Genomic DNA, 15,604 nt, shown 5'->3' on the forward strand with positions numbered 1-15,604 from the left:
ACTCCTCCTCTGAGTCCATTTCCTTGCCAACAAACGCACGAGCCTTGCCAGATGAGCTCTTCTTGTGTGATGAAGACTTTGAGGAAGACTTGGAAGAAGACTTTGACTATTTCTTCTTCTTCTTGTCGTCAGAATCATACTCCTTGCTCTTCTTCTTGTTCTTGTTCTCATTGTCCCACTGCAGACACTCAGAGATGTAGTGGCCAGGTTTCTTGCACTTGTGGCATGTTCTCTTCTTGTAGTCATGAGCAGAAGCTTCATCATTCCTTGAGCTTGATCGTGAAGACTTTCTGAACCCTTTCTTCTTGGTGAGTTTTTGGAACTTCTTCACAAGTATAGCAAGCTCCTTTCCAATGTCTTTAGGATCATCACAACTGCTGTCAGATTCTTCTTCAGATGAGGAGACAGCTTTTGCCTTCAAGGCACGAGTTCACCCATAGTTGGGACCGTAGATGTCTCTTTTCTCAGAGAGCTGAAACTCATGTGTGTTGAGCTTCTCAAGTATGTCAGACGGATCGAGTGTCTTGAAGTCAGGACGTTCTTGAATCATCAGGGCTAGGGTGTCAAACGAGCTGTCAAGTGATCTCAGGAGTGTCTTGACGACTTCATGATTGGTGATCTCAGTAGCGCCGAGGGCTTGAAGCTCATTTGTGATGTCAGTGAGTCGATCAAACGTGAGCTGGACATTCTCATTGTCATTTCTCTTGAAGCGGTTGAAGAGGTTGCGAAGGACACTGATTCTCTGATCTCTCTGGGTTGAGATGCCTTCGTTGACCTTGGAGAGCCAGTCCCAGACTAGCTTGGATGTTTCCAAAGCACTCACACGGCCATACTGTCCTTTGGTCAGATGACCACAGATGATGTTCTTAGCAGTGGAGTCCAGTTGAATGAACTTCTTGACATCAGCAGCGGTGACACCTTCACCAGCCTTGGGAACTCCATTCTTGACGACATACCATAGGTCGACATCAATGGCTTCAAGATGCATGTGCATCTTATTCTTCCAGTAGGGATATTCAGTTCCATCGAAGACTGGGCACACAGCGGAGACTTTGATTATCCCTATAGTCGACATAGCTAAAACTCCAGGTGGTTAAACCGAATCACACAGAACAAGGGAGTACCTTGCTCTGATACCAATTGAAAGTGCTAGTGATCGACTAGAGGGGGGTGAATAGGCGATTTTTATGGAAGTCATCAAAACATGGAAGTTTCAAAGACAAACGATAGAAATAAACCTATTATCTTGCAACGGAAGGTAGACTACACTAAGTAAGCCATAGTCAAGTATTCAATGAAGTGAAAGCACAACGACTAATAGCAGCTAGGCAGTATAGATCGGGTAGGAAGATAGTGTGAAGCCAATTAGAACAAGCGGTCACTCAGTGAAGACAAAGGATAATGCAATCATACAATGACTTCACTAGAGCCAACAGTAAGTAAAGGAATGGGAAGGATGAAACCAGTGACTCGTTGAAGACAATGATTTGTTGGACCAGTTCCAGTTGCTGTGACAACTGTATGTCTGGTTAGGGAGGCTGAGATTCAACTCAGAAGACCGTGTCTTCACCTTATTCCCCTTGATCAAAAGACACCCAGTCCTCGCCCAATCACTCTGGTAAGTCTTCAAGGTAGACTTCCAAACCTTCACAGACTTCATTCACCGGCAATCCACAATGACTCCTGGATGCTCAGAACGCGACGCCTAACCGGCTGGAGGATTCACAGTCCTCAAGTGTAATAAATCTTCAGATCACACAGACAGGAAGACTTAAGTGATGACTAACACTCTTTGGCTCTGGGTGTTTAGGGCTTTATCCTCGCAAGGAATTCTCTCTCAAAGGCTTTGAGGTGGGTTGCTCTCAAACGACAAAAGCCGTACACTAACTCTAAGCAGCCAACCATTTATGGTTGTAGGGGGTGGTCTATTTATAGCCACTAGGAAACCCAACCTTATTTGTCCGAAATGACCCTGGGTCACTAAGGAACTGACACATGTTCCAACGGTCAGATTTCAAACACACACGGCAACTTTACTTGGGCTACAAGAAAGCTGACTTATCCAGCTCTGGATAAGATTTGCTCTCATTGTCTTTGCTCGAAGACATAGGATTTTGGTTAAGCATCACTTCAGTCATTCTGACTGGTTCTCTTGGACCCCACTTAACAGTACGGTGGTTCCTATGACTCAACAAAGAAGAAAAAGAACGACGAAACAACTAAGTCTTCGTGCTCCATAGTCTTCACATGTTGTCTTCTATTTTCATAGTCTTCAATGTGGATGTCTTCACATCCCACCTTTGACTTCAATGTCTTTATACATTTTTAGGGGTCATCTCTGGTAGGAAAACCGAATCAATGAGGGACTTCTACCTGTGGTATCCTGCAATTCTCACAAACACGTTAGTCCCTCAACCAGGTTTGTCGTCAATACTCCAAAACCAACTAGGGGTGGCAGTAGATGCACTTACAAGGTTCCCCCACAAGTGAAGATGGTGAACATGATATACGCAACCCACATTCCCAAGAGGGAACGGAAGCGTGCACTATGGGACGTCTATGCGATAGAGCCCGTCGCCCCAAAGTTCAACCCATGGTCCTCTTGTCCGATCACCTTCGATCGCAGGGACCACCCCACTATTATCCGTCATGGCGGATCCACCGCATTGGTCCTAGACCCCATCATCGATGGATTTCACCTCACTCGAGTCCTTATGGACGGTGGCAGCAGCCTGAACCTTCTCTATCAGGATACAGTGCGCAAAATGGGTATCGATCCCTCGAGGATCAAACCTACCAAAACCACCTTTAAGGGCGTCATCCCAGGTGTAGAGGCCCATTGCACGGGCTCAATCACACTGGAAGTGGTCTTCGGATCTCTGGACAACTTCCGAAGCGAGGAATTAATCTTCGATATTGTCCCGTTCCGTAGTGTCTATCACGCACTGCTCGGGCGAACCGTATTTGCAAAATTCAATGCGGTACCGTATTATGCATACCTCAAGCTCAAGATGCCAGGACCTAGGGGGTCATAATAGTCAATGGAAACATAGAACGCTCGCTCCGCACGGAAGAGCACATTGCGGCCCTCGCAACAGAAGCACAAAGCAGCCTTTTAGGCAAACTGCCAATTCGGCGATACAGCCCTCGGACACCATTAAGCGAGTCCGGAGTAACCTGCAACAGGATCACCTGGCACGTTCAAAGCTCACCTAGCAATTCGGCCCCCGTCCTAGTCCCAGTCAAGCAACGAAATCCGTGCCGCGCATACAGCGTACATAATTACGCACTGAAAATACCATGGGTATAGGCGGGGGCACGATCAGGGCCTGTCCCGCAATGCGGCTTAACCTCCCTAGGGGTTGCATACCTTTATCATTTTTTTCTCTTTCAGGACCTTACTCTCTGGACGCCCTCTCCAGCAGTATGATTGCCGGACACATTACGGGAAGGAACAACCAAGGAGGCAAGAAGCTAAGACGTACAAGGGAACCCCCAGGTGGTCTCTCATAAAAATCGACATACCCGCTTTTTACTACCCATACGGAGCTTGCCCTTGGATAGGACATGTCAAATAGTCCTATTTTTTGCTTATTGCACTACTTGTATCAGTACGCTTCGACGTATTATTTAAATAACAATGCATAGCTAGTCTATTATTGCATTATCCATCCCTTTTTTCTTGTATGATCATTTACGACAATTTGCACCCGTACATTCTGGTATGATCAGTACGCCATGGGCTTTCGTTTACCCCATAATACGGCGTGAGAAGTCCGAACACTTTCGACAGTGCGGCACCCCGAACTTATAGCATTATATGCATCAGCTCCGAATCATGACTTGGGTCAATAGTTGGGTTTGCCTGGCTCCCATGTTTTGGTACCTTACGTTCCACTATATCGGCTAAGATAGCGCTGGGAGAACTATTGTGATTGTGTCCCGGTTCTTCCGGATGAGAACCTCAGTAGAGAAAGCCGAAAACTGACTTTCATGATAAGGCGAGAGTTGGTTGCTGTTCGAGAGGTCTCAAGTCCTTAAAGAATTTTTCTGCTTTCGGCGAGGAGTGGGCCTTGCCCGACTTAGGCGTATATAGCGCCCCAAATTCGGCCTTCCGAATGCCAGGGGCTTCGCCAAATTTAAAATTGTAGACTTCTATGGCTAAGTGAGAGTGATAAAGCCTTATAGTCCGATTGCCTGGTTCGTTGTGCTGAACACCTCCCTCGAAGGACCCAAAATTGGGATAAAGAGTGCTCAGGTTTATCTCGAACACCCCGGTACTAGTTACATGGGGGTAGAAGCCGACGACTGGCCAACTCTCAGATTTTATAAACGGCCGCACAGAAGGTAATATTTTAAATTCAAAAAGTGTTGCATAGCGCAAATGAACTCGTTTCACATTACAGGATCACATGAGAATGTTCATTCAAAAAATACATCTCTAGCACATTCCTCCGCCACAAGGCGGGAACCCTTTAGGACACTGTCATAATACATTTCGGGGCAGCGATGCTCCTTGCCCTCCGGCGGCCCCTCCTTCACCAGCTTTACGATATCCAGCTTCGCCCAGTGCACCTTCGCCCGGGCAAAAGCCCTGCGCGCACCCTCTATGCAGACGGACCGCTTTATGACTTCAAGCCGTGGGCAGGCATCCACAAGCCGCCTCACCAGACCAAAGTAGCTGCTAGGCAGGGGATCGCCGGGCCACATCCGGACTATAAGACCCTTCATGGCCTGTTCGGCCGCCTTGTGACGCTCGACCAGTTGCTTCAGCTGGTCGCTCAAGGGCATTGGGTGTTCGGTCCCAGTATACGGAGACCAGAACAACTTTTCCGTCGAGCCCCCCTCCTCAGCTCAGTAAAACTTCGTGGCATCCAGTACACTGCGGGGAAGATCTGCGAACGCTCCTGGAGAGCAACGAACTTGGATAAGTAAAAGGAAAGTTTCCTTCACAAGCTTGCTTTGCATAATGAATGCCTTACCCGCTGATATCTTCTTCACCGCATCAATTTCCTGGAGGGCCTTGTGGGCTTCAGCCTTGGCGATCCGTGCGCTTTCGAGCGCCTTCGCAAGCTCGGACTCTCGTGTCTTAGAGTCAAGCTCCAAGGACTCGTGTTTTTTGGCGAGAGCCTCGAGCTCTTTCTGCACCTCGCCTACCCGGGCTTCTTGCTTTTCCCGCTCAATGCGCTCCTTGGCCGCTTTGTCTTCGGCCTTCGGCAGCGCCTTCTTCAGGGTCGCCACCTCGGTTATGGCCCCTGGCAAATTCATGATGATCCTATTACTTTACAACCGAATTTATTTTTAATATATAGACAAGGTATTGCTTACCTTTGCTCTCCTCGAGCTGCCTCTTGGTAAGGTCGAGCTCTTCCTCGGACCGCTCAAGGTCCTGCTTCAGTGCAGCGACCTCCGCAGTACATGCGGCAGTGGCCAGCAGTGAAGCCTGCATATGCACATAGACATATTCTGATTAGACTCCTGAGTCATTGTTTGATCCTCTATTCGGCCTTTCTTTGTGAACGCCAAATAGAGCATCAGGGGCTACTGTTTATGCGGTAATATTTTCCTATATTTTGATTGCTTACCTCAATGCCTGTTAGGAGGCTAGCACAAGCTTCGGTTAGTCCGTTTTTGGCGGACTGAACTTTCTCGATCACCGCAGTCATGATGGTGTGGTGATCTTCGTCGATGGAAGCGCCGCGAAGCACTTCCAGCAAGTTGTCTGGTGCCTCTGGATGGACAGAGGCCACCGGCACGGGCGGCTTGCCCCTCTTAACGGGGGATCGCTTGCCGGAGTCCGGAACCACCGAAGGTTCCGGCATAGTGTTCGGCTGGGGCCGAACTTGGAGCCCGTGGGAGTCTTGCTCCCTTTGCGCCCAAGGTCCGGATGGTCGCCTCGAGGTAACCCCAGGACTACCTCCCCTCGGCTCGGTGCCTTTTGAGACAACACCTCGACGTTGTCCTTAGGGCAAGGGGTGGAGGCGGTCGGAAGTGAATCGCTATTCATATCCGACAAGTCCAAAGAACCGTCCGACGAAGATACGTCGAGACTGGCTTGGGACGGACTGCATAATCATATTCGGCGTAAGGAGAAGCAGTGCAATAACACATACCATGAATTACTATGGTATCCGGATGCTTACGACTTCGCCAGGGGCTTGTCTTGTTGGAAATATGCCCTAGAGGCAATAATAAATTAGTTATTATTATATTTCCTTGTTCATGATAATTGTTTATTATCCATGCTAGAATTGTATTGATAGGAAACTCAGATACATGTGTGGATACATAGACAACACCATGTCCCTAGTAAGCCTCTAGTTGACTAGCTCGTTGATCAATAGATGGTTACGGTTTCCTAACCATGGACATTGGATGTCATTGATAACGGGATCACATCATTAGGAGAATGATGTGATGGACAAAGACCCAATCCTAAGCCTAGCACAAGATCATGTAGTTCGTATGCTAAAGCTTTTCTAATGTCAAGTATCATTTCCTTAGACCATGAGATTGTGCAACTCCCGGATACCGTAGGAGTGCTTTGGGTGTGCCAAACGTCACAACGTAACTGGGTGGCTATAAAGGTACACTACAGGTATCTCTGAAAGTGTCTGTTGGGTTGGCACGAATCGAGACTGGGATTTGTCACTCCGTGTAAATGGAGAGGTATCTCTGGGCCCACTCAGTAGGACATCATCATAATGTGCACAATGTGATCGAAGGAGTTGATCACGGGATGATGTGTTACGAAACAAGTAAAGAGACTTGCCGGTAACGAGATTGAACAAGGTATCGGGATACCGACGATCGAATCTCGGGCAAGTATCGTACCGCTAGACAAAGGGAATTGTATATGGGATTGATTAAGTCCTTGACATCGTGGTTCATCCGATGAGATCATCGTGGAACATGTGGGAGCCAACATGGGTATCCAGATCCCGCTGTTGGTTATTGACCGGAGAGTCATCTCGGTCATGTCTGCATGTCTCCCGAACCCGTAGGGTCTACACACTTAAGGTTCGGTGACGCTAGGGTTATAGAGATATTAGTATGCAGTAACCCAAAAGTTGTTCGGAGTCCCGGATGAGATCTCGGACGTCACGAGGAGTTCCGGAATGGTCCGGAGGTAAAGATTTATATATGGGAAGTCTTGTTTTGGTCGCCGGAAAAGTTTCGCGCATTATCGGTATTGTACCGGGAGTGCCGAAAGGGGTCCGGGGGTCCACCAAGGGGGTCCACCTACCCCGGGGGGCCACGTGGGCTGTAGGGGTGTGCGCCTTGGCCTATATGGGCCAAGGGAACCAGCCCCAAGAGGCCCATGTGCCAAGAGATAAGGGAAAGAAAGAGTCCAAAAGGGGGAAGGCACCTCCTAGGTGCCTTGGGGAGGATGGACTCCTCCCTGGCCGCACCCTTCCTTGGAGGAAGGGCCAAGGCTGCGCCCCCCTCTCCCTTGGCCCTATATATAGTGGGGGAAGGGAGGGCAGCCGCACCTAAGCCCTGGCGCCTCCCTCTTCCTCCCACGTGATGGTAGATACGAGCATGAGTCGTATGGTAGATACGATCAACATGAAGATGTTCACCGATGATGACTAGTCCGTCTCACGTGATGATCGGACACGGCCTAGTTGACTCGGATCATGTAATCACTTAGATGACTAGGGGGATGTCTATCTGAGTGGGAGTTCACAAGATGAACTTAATTATCCTGAACATAGTCAAAAGGTCTTCGCAAATTATGTCGTAGCTCGCGCTTCAGTTCTACTGTTTAGATATGTTCCTAGAGAAAATTTAGTTGAAAGTTGATAGTAGTAATTATGCGGACTAGGTCCGTAAACTGAGGTTTGTCCTCATTGCTTCATAGAAGGCTTATGTCCTTAATGCACCGCTCAGTGTGCTGAACCTCGAACGTTGTCTATGGATGTTGCGAACATCTGACATACACATTTTGATAACTATGTGATAGTTCAGTTAAACGGCTTAGAGTTGAGGCACCGAAGACGTTTTGAAATGTCGCGAAACATATGAGATGTTTCGAGGGCTGAAATTGGGATTTCAGGCTCGTGCCCACGTCAAGAGGTATAAGACCTCCGACGATTTTCTTAGCCTGCAAACTAAGGGAGAAAAGCTCAATTGTTGAACTTGTGCTTAGATTGTCTGAGTACAACAATCGCTTGAATCGAGTGGGAGTTGATCTTCCAGATGAAATAGTGATGGTTCTCCGAAGTCATTACCACCAAGCTGCTTGAGCTTTGTGATGAACTATAAATATCAGGGACATATATGATGATCCTTGAGATATTCACGATGTTTGACACCACAAAAGTAGAGATCAAGAAGGAGCATCAACTGTTGATGGTTGGTGAAACCACTAGTTTCAACAAGGGCAAGGGCAAAAAGGGATGCTTCATGAAACGGCAAATCAGCTGCTGCTCTAGTGAAGAAACCCAAGGTTGAACCCAAACCCGAGACTAAGTGCTTCTGTAATAAAGGGAACAGCCACTGGAGCATAATTACCCTAGATACTTGGTAGATAAGAAGGCTGGCAAGGTCGATAGAAGTATATTGGATGTACTATGTTAATGTGTACTTTACTAGTACTCCTAGTAGCACCAGGGTATTAGATACCGGTTCGGTTGCTAAGTGTTAGTAACTCGAAATAAAAGCTACGGAATAAACGGGGACTAGCTAAAGGTGAGATGACGATATGTGTTGGAAGTATTTCCAAGGTTGATCAAATATCGTACGCTCCCTCTACCATCGAGATTGGTGTTTGCGTTGAGCATAGACATGATTGGATTATGTCTATCGCAATACTGTTATTCATTTAAAGAGAATAATGGTTACTCTGTTTATTTGAATAATACCTTCAATGGTCTTACACCTGAAATGAATGGTTTATTTAATCTCGATTGTAGTGATACACATGTTCATGCCAAAAGATAGTAATCATAGTACCACCTACTTGTGGCACTGCCACGTAAGTCATATCGGTATAAAACGCATGAAGAAGCTCCATGTTGATGGATCTTTGGGCTCACTTGTTTTGAAAGGTTTGAGACATGCGAACCATGTCTATTGGTGTATATGCATGAAGAAACTCCATGCAAATGGACCGTTTGGACTCACTTGATTTCGAATCATTTGAGACATGCAAATCATACCACATGGGCAAGATGACTGAAAGCCTCGTTTTCAGTAAAATGGAACTAGAAAGAAACTTATTGGAAGTAATACATTTTGATGTGTGCAATCCAATGAGTGCTGAGGCATGTAGTGGATATCGTTATGTTCTTACTTCGCAGATGATTTGAGTAGATGTTGAGTGTATTTACTTGATGAATCACGAGTCTGGATTATTGAAAGGTTCAAGTAATTTCAGGGTGAAGTTGAAAGATCGTCGTGACAAGAGGATAAAATATCTATGATATGATCATAGAGATGAATATCTGAATTACGAGTTTGGCACAGAATTAAGACATTGTGGAAATTGTTTCACAACTAATACAGCCTGGAACACCATAGTGTGATGGTGTGTCCGAACATCATAACGGCACCCTATTAGATATGATGCATACCATGATGTCTCTTATCGAATTACCACGATAGTTTATGGGTTAGGCATTAAAGACAACCACATTCACTTTAAATAGGGCACCATGTAATTCCGATGAGATGACACTATATGAACTATGGTTTAGAGAAACCTAAGCTGTCAGTTCTTAGAAGTTTGGGGCTGCGACGCTTATGTGAAAAAGTTTCAGGCTGATAAGCTCGAACCCAAAGCGGATAAATGCATCTTCATAGGACACCCAAAACAGTTGGGTATACCTCCTGTCTCAGATCCGAAAGCAATAAGGGATTGTTTCTAGAATCGGGTCCTTTCTCGAGGAAAAGTTTCTCTCGAAGAATTGAGTGGGAGGATGGTGGAGACTTGATGAGGTTATTGAACCGTCTCTTCAACTAGTGTGTGGCAGGGCACAGGAGTTGTTCCTGTGGCACCTACACCAATTGAAGTGGAGGCTTATGATAGTGATCATGAAACTTCAGATCAAGTCACTACCAAACCTCGTGGGATGACAAGGATGCGTACTACTTCAGAGTGGTACGTAATCCTGTCTTGGAAGTCATGTTGCTAGACAACAATGAACCTACGAGCTATGGAGAAGCGATGGTGGGCCTGGATTCCAAAATGGCTCGAGGCCATATAATCCGAGAGAGGATCCATATATGAAAACAAAGTGTAGACTTTGGGAGAACTACTTGATGGTCGTAAGGCTGTTAGGTACATATGGTTTTTAAAAGGAAGATGGACAATGATGGTAGGTATCACCATTAAGAAAGCTCGACTTGTCGTGAAGATGTTTCCCTACAAGTTCAAGGAGTTGACTGCGATGAGACTTTCTCACTCGTAGCGATGCTAAGAGTCTATTGGAATTATATTAGCAATTACTGCATTATTTGTGAAATCTTGCAGATAGGATGCCAAAAAAAACCATTGTTTCCTCGACGATTTTTGAGGAAAGGTTGTATGTGATACAACCGGAAGGTTTTGTTAATCCTGAAAGATGCTAATAAGTATGCAAAGCTCCAGCAATCCTTCTAAGGACTGGAGTAAGCATCTCGGAGTTGGAATGTATGCTTTGATAAAATGATCAAAGTTTTGGGTGTATACAAAGTTTATGAGAAACTTGTATTTCCAAAGAAGTGAGTGGGAGCACTATAGAATTTCTGATGAATATATGTTGACATATTGTTGATCAGAAATAACGTAGAATTTCTGGAAAGCATATAGGGTTATTTGGAAAGTATTTTTCAATGGAAAGCCTGGATTAAGATACTTGAACATTCAGCATCAAGATCTATAAGGATAGATCAAAATTCTTAATGGTACTTTCAAATGAGCACATACCTTGACATGATCTTGAAGGTGTTCAAGATGGACCAGTCAGAAGAAGGAGTTCTTGCCTGAGTTGTAAGGTATGAAGTTAAGACTCAAAGCTCGACCACGGCAGAAGAAAGAGGAAGGAGGAAGGTCGTCCCCTATGCTTTTGTCATAGGCTCTATACGGTATGCCATGCTGAGTACCGCACCTGATGTGTGCCTTGCCACATATCTGGCAAGAGGGTACAAAGGTAATCTAGGAGTAGATCACCAGATAGCGGTCTAAATTATCCTTAGAGGAATAAGGATATGTTTCTCGGTTATGGAGGTGATAAAGAGTTCAACGTAAGGAGTTACATCGATGCAAGCTTAACACCTATCCGGATAGCTCTGAGTAGAGATACCGGATACGTATAATGGAGCAACAATTTAGAATAGCTCCAAGTAGAACAGTTATTTGAAATGGCTCCAAATATAGCGTAGTAGCTGCATCTACAAGATGACATAGAGATTTGCGAAGTACATACGGATCTGAAAGATTCAGACCCGTTGACTGTAACATCTCTCACAAGCATAACATGTTCAAACCCAGAACTCATCGAGTGTTAATCACATGGTAATGTGAACTAGATTATTGACTCTAGTAAACTCTTTGGGTGTTAGTCACATGGGGATGTGACCTTGAGTGTTAATCACATATCGATGTGAACTGGATTATTGACTCTAGTGCAAGTGGGAGACTATTGGAAATATGCCCTAGAGGCAATAATAAATTAGTTATTATTATATTTCCTTGTTCATGATAATCGTTTATTATCCATGCTAGAATTGTATTGATAGGAAACTCAGATACATGTGTGGATACATAGACAACACCATGTCCCTAGTAAGCCTCTAGTTGACTAGCTCGTTGATCAATAGATGGTTACGGTTTCCTGCCATGGACATTGGATGTCATTGATAATGGGATCACATCATTAGGAGAATGATGTGATGGACAAAGACCCAATCCTAAGCCTAGCACAAAATCATGTAGTTCGTATGCTAAAGCTTTTCTAATGTCAAGTATCATTTCCTTAGACCATGAGATTGTGCAACTCTCGGATACCATAGGAGTGCTTTGGGTGTGCCAAACGTCACAATGTAACTGGGTGGCTATAAAGGTACACTACAGGTATCTCTGAAAGTGTTTGTTGGGTTGGCACGAATCGAGACTGGGATTTGTCACTCCGTGTAAACAGAGAGGTATCTCTGGGCCCACTCGGTAGGACATCATCATAATGTGCACAATGTGATCAAAGGAGTTGATCACGGGATGATGTGTTACGAAACGAGTAAAGAGACTTGCCGGTAACGAGATTGAACAAGGTATCGGGATACCGACAATCGAATCTCGGGCAAGTATCGTACCGCTAGACAAAGGGAATTGTATAGGGGATTGATTAAGTCCTTAACATCGTGGTTCATCCGATGAGATCATCGTGGAACATGTGGGAGCCAACATGGGTATCCAGATCCCACTGTTGGTTATTGACTGGAGAGTCATCTCGGTCATGTCTGCATGTCTCCCGAACCCATAGGGTCTACACACTTAAGGTTCGGTGACGCTAGGGTTATAGAGATATTAGTATGCAGTAATCCGAAAGTTGTTTGGAGTCCCGGATGAGATCCCGAACGTCACGAGGAGTTCCGGAATGGTCCGGTGGTAAAGATTTATATATGGGAAGTCTTGTTTTGGTCGCCGGAAAAGTTTCGCGCATTACCGGTATTGTACCGGGAGTGTCGAAAGGGGTCCGGGGGTCCACCAAGGGGGTCCACCTGCCCCGGGGGGCCACATGGGCTGTAGGGGCGTGCGCCTTGGACTATATGGGCCAAGGGAACCAGCCCCAAGAAGCCCATGTGCCAAGAGATAAGGGAAAGAAAGAGTACTGAAGGGGGAAGGCACCTCCTAGGTGCCTTGGGGAGGATGGACTCCTCCCTGGCCGCACCCTTCCTTGGAGGAAGGGCCAAGGCTGCGCCCCCCCTCTCCCTTGGCCCTATTGAAAGCACAAGTGCTCCCTAGGTGGTTTTGATAATTGATGACAACATATCTCTTGTTGGACTAACATTTCTATCTAGCATGTTTCAGATAAGTTCAACAATGGAGTGGCATGGACTAAAGGTTGTGGGAATTCCTTCAAGATGCTAAGGACAAAGGATTGGCTAAAGCTTCAAGCTCAAGACTCTTCATTTTACATTTTAGTGATCCAATATCACATTTAGTCCATAGGAAAAGCCAATAATATCAAGGAGGGATGAGGTGTTGCTTAATGAGCCTCTTGCTTCATGTGCTTAATGATATGCTCCAAAATCCTCAGATACTTTCCCACTTCCACAAATGACCTAAACCCTAAGCCAAACTCGGTCATACCGATTATTCCTATCCGGCGCCACCGAGTTTCACATGTCATAAGCCACTGCCAAACCCTAGCAATTCGGTTCTACCGATAGGGATCTCGGTCTCACCGAGATGGGATTGCAAACTCTCTGTTTCCCTTCCGTAACTTTTCGGTCCCACCGAGATTGCAATGTAAACTCTTTGTTTCCCTTTTGTAACTTTTCGGTCTCACCGAAAGAGCAAATCGGTCCCACCGAGTTTGCCTGACCAACTCTCTGGTTAGCTTATTACCAAACTCGGTCTCACCGAGTTTGTGTAATCGGTCTCACCGATATTACGTTATGCCCAAACCCTAACCATATTGGTCCTACCGAGTTGCATGTCAGTCCCACCGAAAATCTCTAACGGTCACTAGGTTTACCTTTTTTTTCGACCGAGTTTGTTGATTCGGTCCCACCGAGATTGGAAAACTGTGTGTAACGGTTGGATTTTGTGTGGAGGCTATATATACCCCTCCACCTCCTCTTCATTCGTGGAGAGAGCCATCAGAACACATACACAATTCCAACTCATATGTTCTGAGAGAGAACCACCTACTCATGTGTTGAGGCCAAGATATTCCATTCCTACCATATGAATCTTGATCTCTAGCTTTCCCCAAGTTGCTTTCCACTCAAACCTTCTTTCCACCAGATCCAAATCCTATGAGAGAGAGTTGAGTGTTGGGGAGACTATCATTTGAAGCACAAGAGCAAGGAGTTCATTACCTACACACCATTTGTTACTTCTTGGAGAGTGGTGTCTCCTAGATTGGCTAGGTGTTACTTGGGAGCCTCCGACAAGATTGTGGAGTTGAACCAAGGAGTTTGTAAGGGCAAGGAGATCGCCTACTTCGTGAAGATCTACCGCTAGTGAGGCAAGTCCTTCGTGGGCGATGGCCATGGTGGGATAGACAAGGTTGCTTCTTTGTGGACCCTTCGTGGATGGTTGCTTCTTCGTGGACCCTTCGTGGGTGGTTGCTTCTTCGTGGACCCTTCATGGGTGGAGCCCTTCGTGGACTCGCGCAACCATTACCCTTCGTTGGTGGAGCCCTGTGTGGACTCGCGCAACCGTTACCCTTGGGTGGAGCCCTGTGTGGACTCGCGCAACCGTTACCCTTCGTGGGTTGAAGTCTCCATCAACGTGGATGTAGGATAGCACCACCTATCCGAACCACGGGAAAAACATCCGTGTCTCCAATTGCGTTTGAATTCTCCAAACCCTTCTCCTTACATTCTTGCAAGTTGCATGCTTTACATTCCGTTGCTCATATACTCTTTGCATGCTTGCTTGATATGTATTGTGTATGTTGAAATTGTGCCTAAAACTCCACTCAAACCAAAAAGGCCTAAAAATTGCAACTTTAGCACTAAGTGTCTAATCACCCCCCCTCTAGACACATCTACTTCTAGATCCTACAAGTGGTATCAGAGCTTTGGTCTCCATTGCCTTGGTTTAATCACCATTGGAGGAAGATGGATGTGTCTACCTTAGGGAGTCTTAGACATAGAGTGCCTATTCTTGATGGAGAGTATTTTCATGAGTGGAAAAATGAGATGCTTGTAATTTTCAATCAATATCATTTGAACAAGTATATTGCTAGCCCTTGTGCACCTCATATTGATCCTTTGCATCCTACCCTAGATGAAGATATTGACATGATTCGCAATCTTAGAACTATTGAGCTCATCATTAGAGGATTGCCCAAAATTTGATTGCTAGTTTGCCTACTCTTAATTGTGCCTATACTATATGGAAATTTCTTGAGGAACGATTTCCCGATCATTCCTTGAAAACTTTGGATGAAATTCTCCATAAATCTATTGCCTTGAGTAAGATGAACTCTAGTGATCCTAGTTTTGGTAATTGTCTATTTGAACTTACCAATCTTAAGCATGCTAAAGGAGATGTTGGAATCATTAGTGATATCATATTCGAAGCTATAAGAATTCATAAAAGTGACCACTTTGATGATCATTTATCTAATGAATTACCCTCTCTAGGAAATGATGAGTCACAAGATCATGATGAACATGGATACTATGATGATGATGATGATAGTGACTTCGATCTTGATGATGCAATGAGACATTTTGGTCTTATGGCAAATCTTCGGGGATATGAATCAGGAGGAAAGGAATGGGTTCTTGATAGTGGATGTACTGATCATATGACCGGAGATGAAGAGATGTTTCGTGAGCTTGCTGAAAATGACGGCCCTCGAAAATATGTCACCTTTGGTGATAATTCAAAGGGTAAAGTGGTTGGCCTTGGTAAGGTGGCCATCTCACATGATAGTTCCAT

The sequence above is a fragment of the Triticum aestivum genome, chromosome 4A, assembly GCF_018294505.1.
Source record: "Triticum aestivum cultivar Chinese Spring chromosome 4A, IWGSC CS RefSeq v2.1, whole genome shotgun sequence".
Classification (NCBI taxonomy): domain Eukaryota; kingdom Viridiplantae; phylum Streptophyta; class Magnoliopsida; order Poales; family Poaceae; genus Triticum; species Triticum aestivum.